Source organism: Heterocephalus glaber, unplaced genomic scaffold (genome assembly GCF_053883595.1).
Source record: "Heterocephalus glaber isolate CG9 unplaced genomic scaffold, H.glaber_assembly_v1.0 deba00001472, whole genome shotgun sequence".
NCBI lineage: Eukaryota > Metazoa > Chordata > Mammalia > Rodentia > Bathyergidae > Heterocephalus > Heterocephalus glaber.
Genome location: NW_028258315.1, coordinates 16,237,621 through 16,256,561, shown reverse-complemented (window position 1 = coordinate 16,256,561; position 18,941 = coordinate 16,237,621).

Below are 18,941 nucleotides of genomic sequence, written 5' to 3'. Positions count from 1 at the left end.
CTCGGGGGTGGCCGCGGGGGCGCAGCGGGGTGGCCGCGGCTTCTGCTCGCGTCCTCCCTCCCGCCGCCGAAGCTGGAAGACCAGTACCGAGCGCGGCTCTCCGCCCCTCTGCTCCCTTCCCCCGCGGGCCGGGGGTCGAAGCCTGGCTGGGGAGGGGGCGGGCCGGACGCCTGCGATTGGCCGGGACAGCACCTGGGGCGCCAGGCGCCGCCGCCCCCCAGCTGTTGGGAACAGCTGCTTCTCTCCCGGCGCGGCGCGGCGCCGCGCGGCACTGGGTCGCTGGGCTCCGGCTCCGTCGCCGGCGCTGGGTAGGGCTGACAGTGGCTCGAGGTGGCCTGGCTCTGGCTTCGCCTGCTCTCACCCTTCAAAGTCCTAGGGACCCGGCGCGACCCCAACCAGGACCCAGACCAGGCAACCTGCGCCTGAGAGGGGAGCTGCTTTGCTTTCCAGAGCCCACGACGCGAGCTCTTTGCGCTAGGCCTTGGTGACAGGGCCGGCGACCTGGACTGGCAAGCTGGGGGTCCTGAGGCCTGGGGTGGTTAGCAGAGGTTGGCCCCTCCCAGGCACCTGGGGCCAGGGAACTCGGCCCACGGAACCTGAGGCGGATACGCGGGGCGGGGGGGGGGGTACTGGAGAGTGAGGAGGCCCCCAACTTTCCTTGGCCCCCAAAGAGCTGGAGCTGGGGAGAAACCAGAGAGGTACAAAGCCAGAGGGAGGGAGCAGGAAGAGGAAAGGTCTAGTACTGGAGGGCTGGAGGGAGAGCCATTAGTTTTAATCGCTCACAGCTCAGCCAAAGGTTAGTAACCACGTCACCAGGCACTATTAGTACTTCAACCCCCACAGGCACCGAATTTTGTTTCCTCCCTAACAGTCACTCAGGAAGATGGGTACAGAGGTCTCATCATAAGCCCCTCCTCCTTTTCTACGTGAAGAATTTATTTTCTTTTGTTTGAATTACAAAAGTATTTAGTGACTTATCTATTTTGTCTGGATGTAATTGTGAAATATATAATTTTTTAAAAACCATCTTGTTACATAACCACTGATTTCTACCTGCAAGCACTTGTAGAGCACAGTTCATTCACCTCACTTATATTTCTTAATTTAACACAGCTTTAGTTTTTGCAACTTCTTTTAATCAAAAGTATGTTTAATTAGGCTTTAAAATCAGTCACATTTGAGGTTTGGATGAAAATATTTAAGGGCAGCAAAACATTTCACCCACTGCAGTCGGTGTACAATTTCCTCTGCGGTCCCTACATTAATTGCCCCTAAGCCACACCGTTCATTCTCTTTAAAGCAGGTCAGTATGTTAACCTGTAAGAGAGGCACAAACTATTTCTTTTCCCAGGGCACCTTTGGCATTAACCCAAGAGAATGAGAAATGTTGCATTTGTAAAAGCTAATGAGAATGCAAATATTCCTGTGCAAAAATATTCAGTTCATCCAGCTGACTTCCACATGAGGTTGACTTTTTGAGGTTATTGGTTGTTTTTTTTTTTTAAGTTTGAACCTCCAGCGGGAAATATGGAGAAATAAGAAATCTAGCTCAAGTTCAAAACAATTTCCAATGTAATTGAAAAAAATTTATAGACTGACGACAGCCAGAAAGTGGAAATGTAAATCGCACCCTCTCCTCATTGCTAAACTCATGTATAGGTCCGCAAGGGACTTTGTGCGCTGCTACGATGAAAGATAATTGTTAAAAATTAGGAAAAACAAAGGAGGCTCTGAAAGAGAGGAGGCATTTTTTTTTTTTTTTTGATATTTAACATCTATCTTGCAGTGTCACTTCAGAACTACAGTACTCAGCTGAGACTCAGGAAAAACCCTTTGGTGAGTGGAAGCTACTTACCAGGAAGCCTTAGAGGGTGACTTTGGCTTTCTTGTGTCTCCTACCTGGACAGGGAGCCCACCCTGGAGGGGACTGTGATAATATCAGGGAAGGAGGGTGTCTGGGTGTGCAGCCAGCAGCGTGGGTACTCACTAGGTAAGTGGTGAGATCCACAAAGAAATTCTGATCCCAGATTGGGGTAGCTGTGTCCTTGGACTGGGCTTCTGGAAATAAGATGCTTCTCTGCCATGACCCTGAGAAAATAATGCAGCCTCGCTCTTCCTGCAATTCTTTGCAACCCCTGACTGCTGTGCCTTTATCCTTTCAAGGGAACAGCAAATATTTCATCATTTTGTTAGAAACTTTGTTTCATTTTGTACAAGATGATTCCCTGATATTCCCTAATTTTTGAATTCCAGAGATACCTAAAGCATTACTAATTAATCTTCTGGTGTTATGTGAGTCTCTGAGAACAAAGTTTAAGAGGAACAGTGATTCCTTATTTGCCAACTTTGTTTATATTTTCCAAACCTACTTAAATAGAAACCCAAATTCATATCCAGTTTGTCTCTGCAACCTTCACCAAGTGTCCACCCTTAGGCAGGCACTGTGCTAGGCATAACCGATACCCTCTGGGTTTTGTTTTACAACTACACAATGCACAGTTACAATGGCCAGATCCACTCTTGGTGGATTTATGAACCTGAGCCATCAAGCCATGTAGCCCTGAGGCTGTAAAATCTTTCTGAATTCAAAGTGGCAAAGTTATTAAGTACCAAATATTTCTAAACAATTACCCATTACAAATTCAGGTTTGAAAAACAATACTTAAGTATATCTTTTTGCTTTTACAGCTGCTTTTGGCAGAGGATACTTGTGTGTTCACAGGCCTTGTGCAATATGATGTGTGCTTCTTTGGAAAGAAAGAGCCATAAAATACTGTAAAAGTTATAAGCTTGTCATTTCCAAATTAGTACACATGGATGGCCCTGAATCCTTGGTTCCTTCTCCTTGGCAAGATTGATCCTATTTTATTACTTACAGTAAATTATGGTCCCTTTTGTTCAAAAATTGTATCTGACTATTAAAGGCCAGAACCAAACTTAGAAGTTTGAGATTCGTTTATCTACTTTCTCTTTATCCCCCCTCCCTCTTAAATTAATTATGGAGTGCAACTAAAGATTTACAAGCTTGTAGAAGAATTTTGTTTAAAAAAGAGTATTAGGTTGAGAAGCAGTATTCTGGCTCCTCCAGGGTGCTACTTAAAGATAGTAGTGCTTTGGATGAAAAACCACCTCTGGGTGGAGATAGTGTCACTAGATCTAGTGCAGATCACTGAAGCCCTTCAGAGTTCTATACATAATTAGCACTGAAGAAATATTTACTGAAAAGAATTAATGTCTTAAAGATAATCTCAAGCTTGATGGGAAGAAATACATTCTTGATGGAACTACTGGAAAAATATTTAGGCCAGGTACTTAATTTTTTAAAAAAAGAAAACCAAATATATGGAAATGTTTTTGCTTCCTTTGAGAGTCTTTATGGATATTCTAATATGAAAGCCCACAGCCTTTCATGTCTTTGGAGAAGTCCTGTGTCAGCTGTAGCTCTGTTTTCTGGGTAGGTTGGTGCTTCTCTTACAGCAGTAACAGGTCACAAATGTGTGTCATATGTTCTGCATGTATTTTAGTTTTTTTTTTTTCCATGCTGAGGATTGAACCCAGGGTCTTGGCAAGTGCTCTACCCAAGCCACACCCCTAGCCTTGTCTGCTGCTGGTATTTTAGTGTGCAGAAGAAGAGGTAGTTGAAAAACTAGTCAGTGCAATCAGATCTACCTCTGAGGGAAATGTACTCATTCTGCATTAAATCACATCTCAGCTGGTAAGTAGAGTGAAATGGAAATTTGAAATTGTTATTCAGTCATTAAAGTCATAGTGCTTCTTTTATATAAAACATTCCCAAACCCAAGAGGACAGTAAGGTTGTTTAGGAAGTCAAGGCAAGGGCAAAAAGGAATGCGATGAGACAATAAAGTTCACTACCCAAGTCATGTTGCAAACACTTTCCCCCAGCCTAGGTAGAAGTACCTTTAGGTGTAAGCACCTTTTAGATTCTGTTATATAAATCTGGAAGGCAAGGAAGAGAATGAAAACATTTTAAACCTACAGTGTGCTTCTTTGCATTTTAAATTCAGGGTGTACTTTGGTTTTAAGTCTTTAGGCACTGAATCTCTGAGATGCCAAGTTATTTTTAGGGAACTGATGATACTTTCCAAATGTATTGAATGACCTCTCTCTTGATGACAGATTCATTCTAATGATGTTGCTTGTCTGCTGGGCAAAGGGCACTGAACTGTGGAAACAGCCTTGGATCCTGGAGACAGGAGACTTAGGGCCTTGTCTAGATATCAGTAATTAGCTTCAAGATCTTGTTTGGTTTGCTCCAATACAAAGCACCAATGTAGCGAGCGAGCAGGCCTCCATAGTACAGCACTTGTCTAGAATGCCCAAGGACCTGGATTTGATCTCTTGCACTGCAAAGATAAACAACAACAAAAACAAAACCACACATGTGTTAGAAAATGTTTTGATAGTTTTCCCTGAGTAGACACATCAAAGAATGGAGGATGCTACTTGTACTCTTTATACAAAGTCATATACTGAGGGCCATCATAGATTTAGAAAATAGCCTTGGGTTAATAAACAAGTGCTATTTTTTTAAACTTTTAAATTTAAACTTCTTGGGATTATTTTGTAAATTAATGTTTTCTGTAATAACAGTGGAAAAGTATACTCGTGATAGAAAATTATGAAAAAACATTAAGATACACAAAGAAGAGCATAAAAATCACTCACAATTTTACTCCTTAAAACAACCATTGACATTCAGAGTAACTGATTCTGGCCTTTCCTGTATATAAATATACCCATGTGAGTATACAAAAATGAGTTGCACTCTACATTGTTTTTCCATTTTTTTTTTGTATTAAATTCTTTTATTGGTACATTGTAGGTATACAGCACAATTACATTTCTCATTGGGAATTGTACCTTTATATAATGCATCTTGGTTCTTATTTTTTCCCCATTCCTAATCCTCCCTTCACACCCTCCACCCTTCCCTATTTACAAAGACTTTATTTCCATTTTTTCCATCTTGTTTTTCCATTTTTGACCTAAATAGCGAAATATTTTTCCTTATCATTCAATAGTTTCTGCAATTCACTGTCAATGCCTAAATAGCATTTTATCATGTTGATCCCCTAACATTTATTTAAGCAACTTTCTTTGTTGGGGGGTTATTTATATTATTTCCTATTGTTCCCAACTATAAAAGGCAATGAAATTAACACTCTTATAAATAAATATTTTTGCACATGGCTGGTTTCTACTTAAGGCTGGTTCCATAAGGGAATTTGTTTTGTCCATGAGTAAGTCTCTCTGACTCCTAGAATGGTGTTTGGCCCATAGTCAGTGCTTAAATATTTGTGGGATGAATGAGTACATTCTTATAAGTTTATATGTTAGGTCGAAGGTTATGCCCATATTTAGATTTTTGGATAAGTATTGCCAAAATGTTCTGCAAACAGTAGCATCTGGTTTTCCAGTGTCCCTTAACACTGCTGTATAAGATAAAATGATTTTAGTTGCAAGTGAGAAAAATCCCAACCTACACTGACTTGAATAATAAAAAGGAATTTATTGTCTCCTATTCCTATAATTGAAAAGCACGAGGCAGGTCAGTCTACAGGTGAGACTTGAGCATTAGGGCCATATTGTCACCAAGACTGTGGCTCCATTTGTTGGGATCCTCTTACCTTTGTCCGCCTCTGATGGTTGGCTTGTTCCTAGGTTGACTCCTTCTAGATAATAAGAGGCTTCTGGCAGCTGCCAGGCTCATGAGCTTCCCTGCTCAGATGTGAGGGTGGGGATGAAAAGAAGTAGAAGTGGATCGATCAGATGTTTTGGCTCAGTTATCAAACAAAAGTCTCATCTTCCTTTGCACCGTATCACCTTATGCTGTGAAATCCCTCTTTGCATGGGAATGTGATTGCTGATGGGCTTTGGATTGTACTCCACTTTGTATTCCCATCACAAGACCAATTCTCGAGGCCTGGGACCTGAGATGACACTGACTGCCCCATCCCTGGAACTGGCAGTAGGATGAACACCACACCCTGTGGCTGTGATATTCTGGGTTCTTTGGAAAGAAAAATTGGTAGAGTGAATGCTTTAGGAACATCAAAAAACTACTTTGAATATCTGTGTGTATTTTCTAGGGTAAAAAAAGTGCTCACTTTTCATTTATGTGCCCCATCCCCCCCTATATATCTTTGGCCCAGTTGTTTTTCTTTTGAGAACTGCCTCTCATTTAAAATGAGGTTTTGGGGTTTTCCCCCCTTCAATTTGTAAGAAGACTTAAAAGGACTGTTTTGAGAGAGCCAGGCTGTGCAACTCACATCGTCCAATCCAATCCCTTGTTTTGCAATTAAAAAACCGAGGCTTAGAGAGAACTGGGATTTAAATGAGCTCTACTCAATTCTTAAAAAGCCATTTGTTAAATCAGATATAATTTGGGTACTCTCAATTACATAAATCCAAGTGTCTAACAGGTATTGTCACATATGTATACACCCAAGTGACTACTACCGAGATCAAGATGTAGAATACTTCCATCAACTCTTTCCACAACTCCTCTGTATCCCTTCTTGGTCACTAACAACCCCCTTGTGTGTGTGCACACACACACGCACACAACCACTGTTCTATCATCATAGTTTATTTTTGCCTGTTCTTGACTTCCATATAAACCAAACCATAGAACACTTACTCTTTCCTGTTTGGTGTCTTTAGTCAATTCACAATCACATTTGAAGATGTTAACACCTCTTTCTCAGTCACTGGAGGCAACAAGAATAAGCACAGGAAAAAAGGAGCTGCAGCATACTCTCCAATGTCTTCAGCCCACCCCTGGAGAGTTCTGAAGCTGGGATGACCTTCAGTGCTGTGGGCACTGTGCCTTCTTAGCCTCTCCTCCAGCAGTCATTCATGTGGCCACACCAGGAAGGAGGCACAGCCTTGGGGGCTGCAGTTTTCTTCCTCTAGTGTACGGAAGTATCCCCTTACACATGGCTTCGCTTCTTGTGATCAACTCTAGCCCAAAATATTAAATGAGGAATTCCAGAAATATGCAATTCATAAGTTTTAAATTGCATCTCATTTGGAGTAGCATGATGAAATCTCATGCTGTCTTTTTCTGTTCTTTGTAGGACATGAATCAACCCTTTCTTTGTCCAGTGGATCGGTGCTCTGTACATAAAAAGCCGTCTTGGTTATCAAATCAACTGTCACAATATCACAATGCTTGTGTTAAGTATCCCATATTTTGTTTAATAATAGCCCCAAGGTGTAAGAATAGGGATGAGAGCAATTTTACTACAATATAGTGTTATATTTGTTCTATTATTAGATATTGTTGTTAATATCTTACTGTGTGCAATTTATGAATTGAATTGTCTCCTAAGTATGTATTTATAGGAAAAAGCTTAGTGTATGTAAAATTTCATACTGAGTATGCTTAGATTCAGGCACCCAGCAGGGGTGTTGGAATGTACCCCTTGCAGATAAGGGGGGATTATTGTATTCCCATGTGTGACTGCAGAAGATTCTCCACTGGTGGCATTCCCAGCATCTGGGAGAAGAAGGCTTCATTGTTGAAAGGGACCTGGGAAATAGACCATAGTGTCCATCACAGCCTATCTCTTCTGATTCTTGAATTAACATCTTAATATACTGAAGGATGGCTCTTCCAGGGGTCTCATGCTCCTTTTCCTGAGAGAGCTTAGAAGTGGAAGGTTAATGGGGTGAACTACAGCTGCCAGGTGGTCGTGGGGCTGCAACTGACGCTCATTTTCACCTTCCTCGCTGTCCATTCTGGCTTCCTGTCATCCTCAGCTAGCATTCCTCTTGGATTTGGTGGCTTGCCTGCTAATAGGTATCAGTCAGGGTTATCCAGAGAAATAAAACCAAAAAGGTCTCTGTCTCTCTGTCTTTCTGTCTACCTGAGACTAATCTATTTTGAGGAACTCATAGATTTTGTGGGTTGGCAAGTCAGTTCTGCAGGGGAGGCGAGCAGGTGGGAAACTCAGGGAGGGTTACTTAGAGAGTTGTGTTACAGACTTGTGTTAGAGACTTGAGGCAGAATTCTTTCTTTTCCAGGAAATCTCAGATTTGTCTTCCAGGCCTTTAACTGATTGGGTGAGATTCACTCATATTATTGAGAATAATCTTTACGTCAAAGTCAACTGATTTAAATTTAATGACATGTACAAAATACCTTTACAGCAACATCTAGTGTTTGACCAAACAATTTGCTTTCAAAGCCTAGCCCAAATGGACATATAGAGACAACCATCATGGAGTGAGACCCAGACCTCATCCCTGAGGGGTGTGAGCCCCCTACTACCATGCCCCCCTCATGATGTGGCTGCTGTACTCATCCATTTTCTGTCAAAACAGAGCAAGGGAGTGGCTCACAAAAACATATCCTGGCCTTGTAGTATGAAGCAGCCCATTTCCTCCTGATGGGTCCATGCCTTGTGAGGATGGTGGCTCCTTGTCTACTGGTCCTTGCACCTAAGAGATGAAGTGGCAAGTGTTGGTTATAATTGAGTGTGACTCTTGCTGTGGCTTCTGATATGAGTTTTCTCTAAGCCCAAAGAGCCCTGAGTTTCAGAGACAGGACACCCAAGCTTAACAGAGGGTCCTAGGGGGTGTTGGTAAGCAGGGCCACGCATTCATTGGTTCTCAGACTTTGTTTCCAGTTCCTGGAACAGAGCCCCTAAAACACTTGGAGTTGACTGTCCTTGTATGCTAATGAGATGACTCACAGGAAGTGGGGCTTGAGGATGGGAGCTAGTTACCAGAAAAACCTACCACAGGATAAGAGAGTTTAGAATTTCAGTCCCAGCCCCCAACCAGTGGCCAAAAATTTAATCTATCATGTCTATGTAATGAAATCCCCACAAAACCTTAAGCACCAAGGTTCAAGGAGCTGCAAAGGTTGAGCACAAGTATGCTGGGAGGCTGCACATATACTCTGTGCATATATTCCATTTGGCTTTTTCTGAGTTGCACCTTTTGTAATAAACTAGAAATCATGACTAAAACACGTTGCTGGGTTCTATGAGTTCCATCAGGTTACTGAACCTGAGAAAGGATTTTTAGGAACCTGTGAATTTTTAGTCAGCTGGGCAGTGTGTGGGTCACCTAAGGCCCCCACTTGGGCTGGTGTCTGAAGTTGGGGAAGTCTTGTTGGACTAAATCCATGATATGTGAGGTCTGCACTAGCTCTGAGTGCTCAGTGTCAGAGTTGAGTTGAACTATTGGGCACTCAGTTGGTGTCAGAGAGTTGGAGAATTGCTTGTTGGTGTTGGAAAACACCCATTTGGTGTTAGAAGAAACCGTGCGGGGACAAGTCACCATATAAAGCCTGTTGATTTAAATTATGTACCCTCAATCTTAAACCACTTCTGAGAGAGCACTTTAGCTGTGTTTTTCAGCAGGTGTCTCTGTTCTTTGTTGGGCTGACTCCTTCTTCACAGTAAGGTGTGTAGCATGAGCAGTGGATTCCAAGGTCCCGTGGGTGGTCTCATATCTCCTTCATTGTAAAGTGGGTCTTTTGATCTATTGCAAGGTTATATGGGGTCTTGTGCTCATGGGCTAAATATTGCTCCTTGTGGGCAGAAAAGGCAAACTCTCAAAAGTAGATATTTATACCTGTCCTACTGTCCTTCCTGAGTGGGAGGAGTCTAAGGTAGTTACCCCATTATACCAAGGGACTGGCTGGCCTCAAGGAGAGGCGGGGTGTATTGCAGAACCAGCATTTGTCTTTGCTGCCGCCTGGTTAGTCATCTGATCATCCTGAATGATCCAGAATGACCCTGAATGGGGCTTTATCTCTGCCGCCATAGTGGCTCTATTCATGAACCCATTGTGCCAGCCCTGGGGCACTAGTGACAGAAAGTGGCATAGATGGCATAGTGGCATTTTTGTGATGCCTTCACGTTTTTGTGCCTACTGCCACAGTTACCATACCCATGTGTCTCTTCCTCTCAAGACGCCCTGGTCTCTGATCTTCTAATCCTTCTCCTCCAGATCTCTGACCAGACGGCCAAACAGTTGCCATCATTATCTGTTCATACTCTAACCTGAAGCGCCCCTGCACACAAAGATGGTTGACCTGGAGAACTGCCTGGCCTGCCCACACTGCCCTTCTCCAGGCCGCCTCTGAGTGGAGCTCTCAGAAAGCTGCCGCTTGGATTTTGGCTTCCCCACATAATAGGCAGGCCCATCTATGAACCAGGCTGGGTGATTTCCTTTCCTGTCAGATGGTTCTGAGGACTGAGCCATAGGTGTGTGCTGAAGGAGACCTGCTGGCTCCACAGTGGTGAAGAGGTGGAATCTGTGCCACCTGCTTGTGTAGCACCATCCCTCTTGTCTTGCTCCTACCACTCTGGATGTAACACTTCTGTCTTATCACACATTGTCTTTGGGCTTGTTCAGTCTAAGAACATGGTGGTTCTGACCGAATCTGGCTCATGATGGGGAGTTATGGCTGCATGGTCATTTTATGCCCTATGGTCGGGAACTTTGTCCCTACCAAGGCCCAATAACATACTGACAGGTATTTTTGGAGGATGCATTATTATCTGCTGTAACCGGCATTATTTTACTCTGGAACTCTAGGATCTATGTTGTAATTCTCTTAGGAGGACTTTACATAAACTTACATTGCATTTTAATCCATCACCAATGTCTCAAATAACCTGGTATCTCAGGGTGTCTGGTCCAAGTCACACAATCATTTGCATCCCAGCCTGGACTTGATGTGGTGTTCTTTCCTGATCTGACTCCTCTGAATGCTTGTAGCCTTTATATGGCTGTTATATGGCTAGGAAAAATATTCCCAGGTGTAGAATATATGCTTCTCTGACGCAGAGGCCTACCAGGCATTGTGTTCTTCTTAGTGCTAGGAGGTAGCAGATGTGATACTTAGTCCTCTACTTTGGAGGGGATTTCTCACATTTTACTGGTATGGCTGGGTCCTGGATATTCACATGGATATTGCTCCCTCTGAAGCACCTTGTCTTTCCCAAGGGTTCTGCTTCTTTCTTAACTGGTTGAGTCAGCATGATGATATCATAGTGGATCACATGCTGTCCTGTTGAATGTCTGGCCATTCATATGTCTTTGGTCATTATTTTTTTTCACATAGTTTTGGGCCCTATTCCAATTTATTTCCTTTCTGGGAGTTCAATTATATCTGCGTTACAGTATTTTAATATTTTCCCAAGGTCCCTGAAGCTGTGTTCATTTTCATCATTAAATTTTTTTCTTTCAGTGTTTCAAGCTAAGAATTTTTACTGATCTACCTTAACATTTACTGACTCTTTTCTCTATTACCTTTAATGTGCTTTTAAACCAAATGAGTGATTTTTACCATTTCAATTATTATACTTTCTACAATAGATTCTTCGTGTTTTAAGTTTCCATTTCTTTGCATAGGTTCTCTTTTTTGTTCTTTCGTTAAGACTATATTATTTCTTTTAAACATAAGACTGCTTAATGTCATTGCTAAGTCAGTATCTGGACCATTTCAGAGTTGGTTTTCATTGGCTGTTTTTTTTCTGACAATAGATCACAATTATCTATTTCTTAACATATCCAGTGTTTTTTAATTAAAAAGGGCCTTTGGCAATCATACATTAGAGAGATTTTTGACACTATTGTGCTTCTTTAAAGACTGTCAACTTTTGTGCAACGTGTGAGTTACAAAGTGCCGATTTTGTTTTGTATTTTGTTAAGGCTGAGCTATTGTCTGGACATGATTTTAGTCTTCTTCTGAAATAGGTCTAGAGTAGAATTTAATCTAGAGTGTAGCTCTTGATTCTAAAGGGCAACGTTTTGGGTGTCTCCATTGGATCTTGGGATATCAATGAGGCATTAATGAGTTGTTGGCTAGATTTAAATTTCCTTTTTTAATTTTTAGTTTTTATTCATACAGGTTTGTAGTATATGATGATAACATTCATCATGGTAAGTTTGTACATGTACATAGCACATCTTAATTCTTTTTTATTAGACTGAAATTTCAGTACCCTTCAGCACTTGCTTGTCCTCCTGCATTTCCTTCAAAAGAGTTTCTAGAAAGCCTCATACAGTCTTATAGTATGTAGACACAGCCTCCCCCATAAACAAAGACTTATAAGGGGATCCCTACATCCTCACCACCCTCTTCCTTCCTTTCAGAGTTTCCCTATTCCTGATACCCTGCCTCATAGATTTAGACAATTCATCTTCCCCAGTCTCTAACCCTTGCCCCCTAGCTTCAGAAGCCTGCCGAGGTCTACTGGGACTGCTGTTCCCTGTGCCGTGGTCAAGAATTTGTCCCTAGAGAACCAGGGTGAGCATAATGTTCAGCTCAGGGTTGCTAAAATACCAGGGATTTTAGCCTTGCACTGTTTTATTGTTAAATGGCTGAACACAACACCCTCATACAGTTTGCCTGCCCTTAGTGGTTTAGAGAGAAAGGGCCAATTTTGTACAGTTACTCTAATCTTCCATTGAAGGAGCAAAAGGCTACATTCTAAAGAAACTTGAAGCTATATTATGATGTAACTAATTTATAACCAGTCATAACTGGACACACTTAAAGTGTACAATTTTATGGGTCTTTAATATGTGTGCACACAATTTGCACACACACACACACACACACACAGCTATCACCACAGACAATGATGAATATTTCCGACACCTCAAAAGTTACCTTATGTTTCTTTGCAGTCCCTAATTTCTGTCCCTCCTTGTCCCAAGGCAACTGCAAATATGCTTGGCTGTCATTATAAATTAGTTTGATTTCTAGTATTTTATATAGAAGGAATAACAGGGTATGTACTTTTTTATTCTTTTCAGTGCAATGGTTTTGAGATTCACCCATGTTATACAAGTTAGGAGTTTGTAATTTTTCATTTCTCAATAGTATTCCTTTGAATGGTGGTGGCACAGTTTAATAGTTATCCACACTCACTTGTTGATGAACCTTTAAGTTGTTTCTAGTTTATTCTGAGGGCTGAGGGTGTAGCTCAGAGCATTTGCCTAGCATGCATGAGACCCTGGGTTCAATCTCTATTACTGCTAGCAAACAAACAAAAAACAAACTTGCCATTAATTAACATGTACAAGAGTCAGTGTGGAAATATGCTTTCATTACTATTGGGTAAGAATCAGGAAGAATGACTATCTGAGGAGGTGTGCAGTTAACTTTTTAAACCCTTGTTGAATTTATGCATCTTGAAGTTTTGATAAGTTGTATTTATTTTCATCATCATTTGTCTTAAAATATTTTCTAATTTTCATTGTGTTTTTTTTTTAAACTAGTGGTTCATTCAGTAGTATGTTAGTTAATTTTCAAACAGAGTTTTTCTAGTTGTCTTTCTGTTTTTGGATTTTGTTTGTTTTCACATGGTGGTCACAGATACACTGTATGATTTTAATCTCCTGACCATGTGAAACTTATTGAAACTTATTTATTCACAGAGTATATTCTATTTTGATAAACATTCCATGTGCACTTGAAAATGATATACCCTGCAAACACAGTGTAGTGTTCTATGTTAGGTCAAGTTGCTAATATTACTGATGGTTTTGTCTGCTTATTCTGTGAGTAATTAAGAAAAATTTTGTAAACTCTCCTACTATGGTGGTAGATTTATCTGTCCTTCTTTTTTAGCTCTGTCAACTTTTGTTTTGATTTTGTTTTGTTGAGATTGGGTCCCTCTATGCAGCTCTGGCTGGCCATTCCTGCCTCAGCCTCCCAAGTGCTGGGATTATACATGTGCACCACCATGCTTGGCTTAGTTCTGTCAACTTTTGCTTTATGTGTTTTGAAGATGTATTACTAAGTACATATAAACTTCTGATTCTTTCTTGTAAATTAGATCTTTTCATTGCTTTGAAATGTCCCTCTTTATCTCCGTAATGATTTTTTAACTTTAAAATCAACTTTATATAACATTAATAGAGCCTGGCAGCTCTAAGTTAGTTTTTGAATGAGAAATCTTTTTCCATTTTTAATTTTAAGCCTATTTGTGTCTTTATATTTACTGTAGACTTGGCTCTGTTTTATAGGCAATCTGACAGTGTTAGTGTTTTTATCAGAGTGTTTAATCTATTTAAATTTGATGTACAGTAATTGGATTTAGTCTGCTACCTTATTATTTTCTATTTGTTCTGCCTGACTTACTTTATTCATCTGTTCCTGTCATTATTCCCTTATATTTGCTATATTAGTTTTTGCCATAACTTTATTCTTATAACAGTTCACTTAGAAATTATAAACCACATTCTTAATTTATTAGTTTACCTTACATTAGTATTATACCATATCCTGAAAAATAACATAATTTTAACTTCATACAATAATTTAACTTTCATGTTCTGCTATTTTAAAAGTGTATTTTACCTTGATATATATTTGACACCATATACAATTTTATTATTACTTTAAATGGTCATTAGTGTTTTATTTTTACCTATATCTTTACTCTTTTGGATGCTTTTATTGCTTCTTACTCAATTTCAATAATTATTTTTGTTGTCTCCTGAACAACTTCCTTAAATATTTCTTATAAAGCTGGCCCTCTGACAGTGTCTTTTCTTGAGCTTTGTTTTCTTGAAAGTATTGATATTGTTCTCATTTACTAGAGCTATTTATCCTTACATAACCTGGAATTCAAGGTTGTCAGTTACTATTTTTTGGCACTATTTAATAATGTCTTCTGGCTTCAACAGTTTATATTGCAAAATCAACTTTCATTCAGATAGCTTTTTTCTTGAGGTTAATGTATATATTTTTGAGCTGCTTTTAAGATTTTTTCTTTCTTTCTTTCTTTACTTATTGCATCATAAATCAGTTTGATATCAGGCCCTTAGTTATGGTTTTCTTTGTATTTCTCCTCTTTGGGTTTTGTTGATCTTCTGGAATTTATGTCTCAGTATATTTAAAATATAATATGGATATTATTTCATCAAACTTTTTTCTATTTTATTTTCTGTTTCAATTGAGGAGAAATATCGCACTATCTCAAGTGGTATTTATGTTACATCCTTTAGTCATGCTCTGATCTTTTTTATTCTGTTTTTCTTTCAGCTTCATGAGTGAATTTGGTTATTTCTGTCAACTTGTCTTTCACCATTTCACTGTTACTTGTCTTCTGCTCTGCTCTGTTAAGTACAAGTAACTTCTAATTGTAGATACTGTACTTCGTAGTTCTGGAATGTTCATTTAACATTTCTATAAATTATAATTATCTGCTGAAATGTTCCATATTTTACCTATTTTGCCTACTTCTGCTTAGCATAACATTTGCAATTATTTTGAAGTCCTTGAGTGCTAACTCCAATATTTGGCTCTTTTCTATGTCTGCTTCTGTTGATTATTTTTTCTCTTGACTATCACCATTCCCCCCCCCCCAACTCTTCATATGTCTAGTAACTTTTTATTGAATGTTGGATTATATGTTGCAGAAGCTTTATATTATGTTACATTCCTCCGGAGTATGTTGAATTTTGTATTGGTAGGCATTTAAATACCTGGATTACCACCTTGATTCTGTTAAGATTTGGATTTAGGTTTTTAAAAAGTGAATGATTTTCACCCCCGCCCCCATTCTTAGAAAGTAGCTCTCACCCTTTGCGTACACAAGGACTTGGTGGAGTCTAGAGTGAGTGGGTGCTGTGTTCATTCTTCAGTTTAATGAGGCTAGAATTTTTAGATCTTGTCAGCATATTGAACTTTTAATTTTTTTGCTATTAGCCTCCCAAAAAGGCTGTGTGTATGTGTGTGTGTGTATGTGTGTGTGCATGCGTGCATGTGTGTGTGTGTGTCTTCCCATCTTTATAAGTATGTACCATTTAGCTTAAAATCCAAAGGTAATTTTTATGCAGAATTTTTTGGCCTTCATCTTTAGCTCTCTTTTACTTGGAACTTACCCATCAAATCCCAGCATTCTTAGCAGATCCACACTCTGGTCTGATTCTTCTTCTTCTGAAACTGACTGTAGATTTGGACTCCATTTCTCTGTATTGTGATTGGGAGATAACTTCAGAAAGAAATCTAGAATGAATGTTGGGCTCAACTGATGTATTTCTTTTCTCGGAATTGTACCCATGAGCTACTTGCTGTCTATTGCCTTGCAATAGTTGTTTTATGTGTTTCATCCAGCCCTATAGTTCTCACTTAATGATGTGAGGGTAAGTCTACTTTATTGGGGCTTGAACTAGAATTTTTTTAAAAAAACCAATGGCAAATGTGGATATTTTTGGTGAAAAGCTCTTTATATTAAATCTATTTATCTATATCTTCCTCTTCAAAATTCCTCAAACATGTCTTGAAGATTGTTCATAGTAATTACTTATTTAATTGGATTTCTAGCAAACTTTAAATAAAAATTTAAGAGATTAAATGAACTAAGCTCAACATTAAGAGACAAAATCACAAGGCAAATATGTCTCTCAGGAGATACATAGGCATGAAGTATAAAAATCTACTACCTTAGAATTCTTTCTCCCTCCTTCATAAATGTATAGATTTGTTCCTCCCAAATGTACTTCTCAGATTGTGCTCATTGATATAAGCACTTGCAGCTATTGCCTTGGTATACATATGTGAGTTTTTGAAGGGAAGATGGGCAAGAAGAATCCCAAGTATTTGGCAAAGTGATGTACATCTGCCCATGCTGTCTACACCATGGGGCATGAAAGGGACTGTATCCATTTCTAGATGTGTAGCTTTGTTAGTTAGAGCATCATGATGCTTTGCAATGCCTGGGCTTTTTTTTTTTTTCCTGGATGATGTCTTCTAGCTCTGCAAGCATTCCAGATACTTCCTTTGACATCTGAATATTTTTCTGTCCTTGCCCCACACTATTTCTGTATAATCATGCCTATGTACCCTTGTTGTAAAAGGCACTCCAGAAATTTGGAACCTAGAAGAGAGAAATAAGTGACAGCACCACGAACAGTTGATGCAGTACAGGAGTGTCAATTAAAGAAAGCAGGCCTTCTATCTATAAACTTAAAGCACTCCATTTAGAAAGCAATTCAGTGGACTCTGCCAAAGAGACAAGTGCCAAGAAATTAACAAAAAAGCACACCAACGTGTCAAAACACAGTTAGGGTTTCTGTCACATTCGTGCAGTGATTCTGAGGAGGCCTTCTGCAAATCAAGAAACCTTTCTGTACTATGTTTTAAATCAATTAAATTGTGAAAGTAATGTTATACACATTAATATGCATGTATATGTATGTGATTACAATATGCCATCTATTTCTTTCCATTTACAAAGTAAAGCAGTTCATCCACTTAGCTCCATAGAAACACAGTGAAACAACCCAAATATTTTATGAAAATAATTTATTTTGGTTTATCCTTTCTCTTTCTATCTGTACTACACAACATGGAAATAGTTGACCTTCTTTGCCTATTGCCTATGAAACTGTCATTTTATGCCTATACTGAAAACCAATCTGAGCATAGGATATTTTGATTAAAGAAGTGTTTCTTCTAAAATGCCAGTTGAATATTTTTCTAATTTGGGGACTTGTTAAATAGTTTTCCTCATAGCTTTGAAAGTGAGATATTTCATATAATTTTCTTCTTGCAACTTCAACCTTCCTTTTCTTCATCTTGGACTGTTTTGGATAAAAACTATCATTAACATTTTACATACATATACACATACATACAGACACTTTCACATGGAAAGAGAAAACAAGTATTTTGTTAGTCTACCTTGTATTTTGCAAGAAATATTATAGTACTAGATACTATAATAAATTAGCCTAGGCTGGGGATTTAGCTCAGTTCCACTGTGCCTGCCTCGCAAGGGCAAGGTTCTGAGTTCAATCCCTGGTATGGGGAAAAAGAAAAAATTAGCCTAGGTCCAAACATAATATATATAGGTATGGACATGAAATATTTATATTTTCTTGAAAGTATGTTTCTTAGTTAATACTTTATGTATAATGTTATATAATATATATACAGACATACATATACACACACATATATATTTAAATACTTGAAGTTGAGGTGTTATCACCTCAACTAAATTAATAAATTTGGGAAGAATAATTTTTTTTTAGAGTTTTTCTTTTCTTTTTTTTTGGGGGGGGTACCAGGGATCAAACTTGGGACCTTGAGCTTGTGAGGCAGGAGCTGGAACCACTGAGCTAAATCCCCGGCCCGTCATTTTTTATTAGTACATGTCTGCAGTACATAATGTTTACATTTCTTGTGTGGAGTTGGTGCATGTACATAACACATCTTAATTCCTTTTTTCATCCATTTCCTTCCCCTCCCCTTCTATCTCTTGATTTCCTTCCCATTTGAGAAGATCTAGCTCCCTACTTCCTTTTCCTTATTTTTTATTCTGGTCTTTTTTGTAATTTGGGATTCTCATATAAGAGAAACCAATATTTCAGATTAGTACAGTATCACAGTTTTGGAGAATTTTTGAAATATTAGAAAGTCAAAATCTCTTTATTTTACTGAAACCATCTTGAAAATATAAAAATAATCCGTTCTAAATGCCATAGTGCATGGGTTAATATTTGGATTATCCTCAGACCATACTCATCCACAAAAGATGGATTCTAAAGAAATATTGTGCAACCTTACTTTATATATATATTTTTAACATTATTTAACATATGGCTGTGGATTATGTGTGACTCTACTAACATGGACCAAACTTGTGAAAGGCCACAGGTCAAACAATACACCATCCTGAGTATGGCTTCTTGGTTTAAGGCAAAGGAGGACTTCCCGAAAAGTGGTTGGGATATATGATGTATCCTGATTTCTCTGCCGCTCTTATTAGTATTAGATTATCATATATTTTATCTCAGTGAAGCCGCCTTAAACTATTACAAACCAGAAGGAAAGAGGTAGACCATGAGGGTTTTAGAACTATATGAGAAAACAAATGCCTAACTATAAATAGTGACTGAGATGTAGGAAGAAAGGATTGCTTTCTCCACATG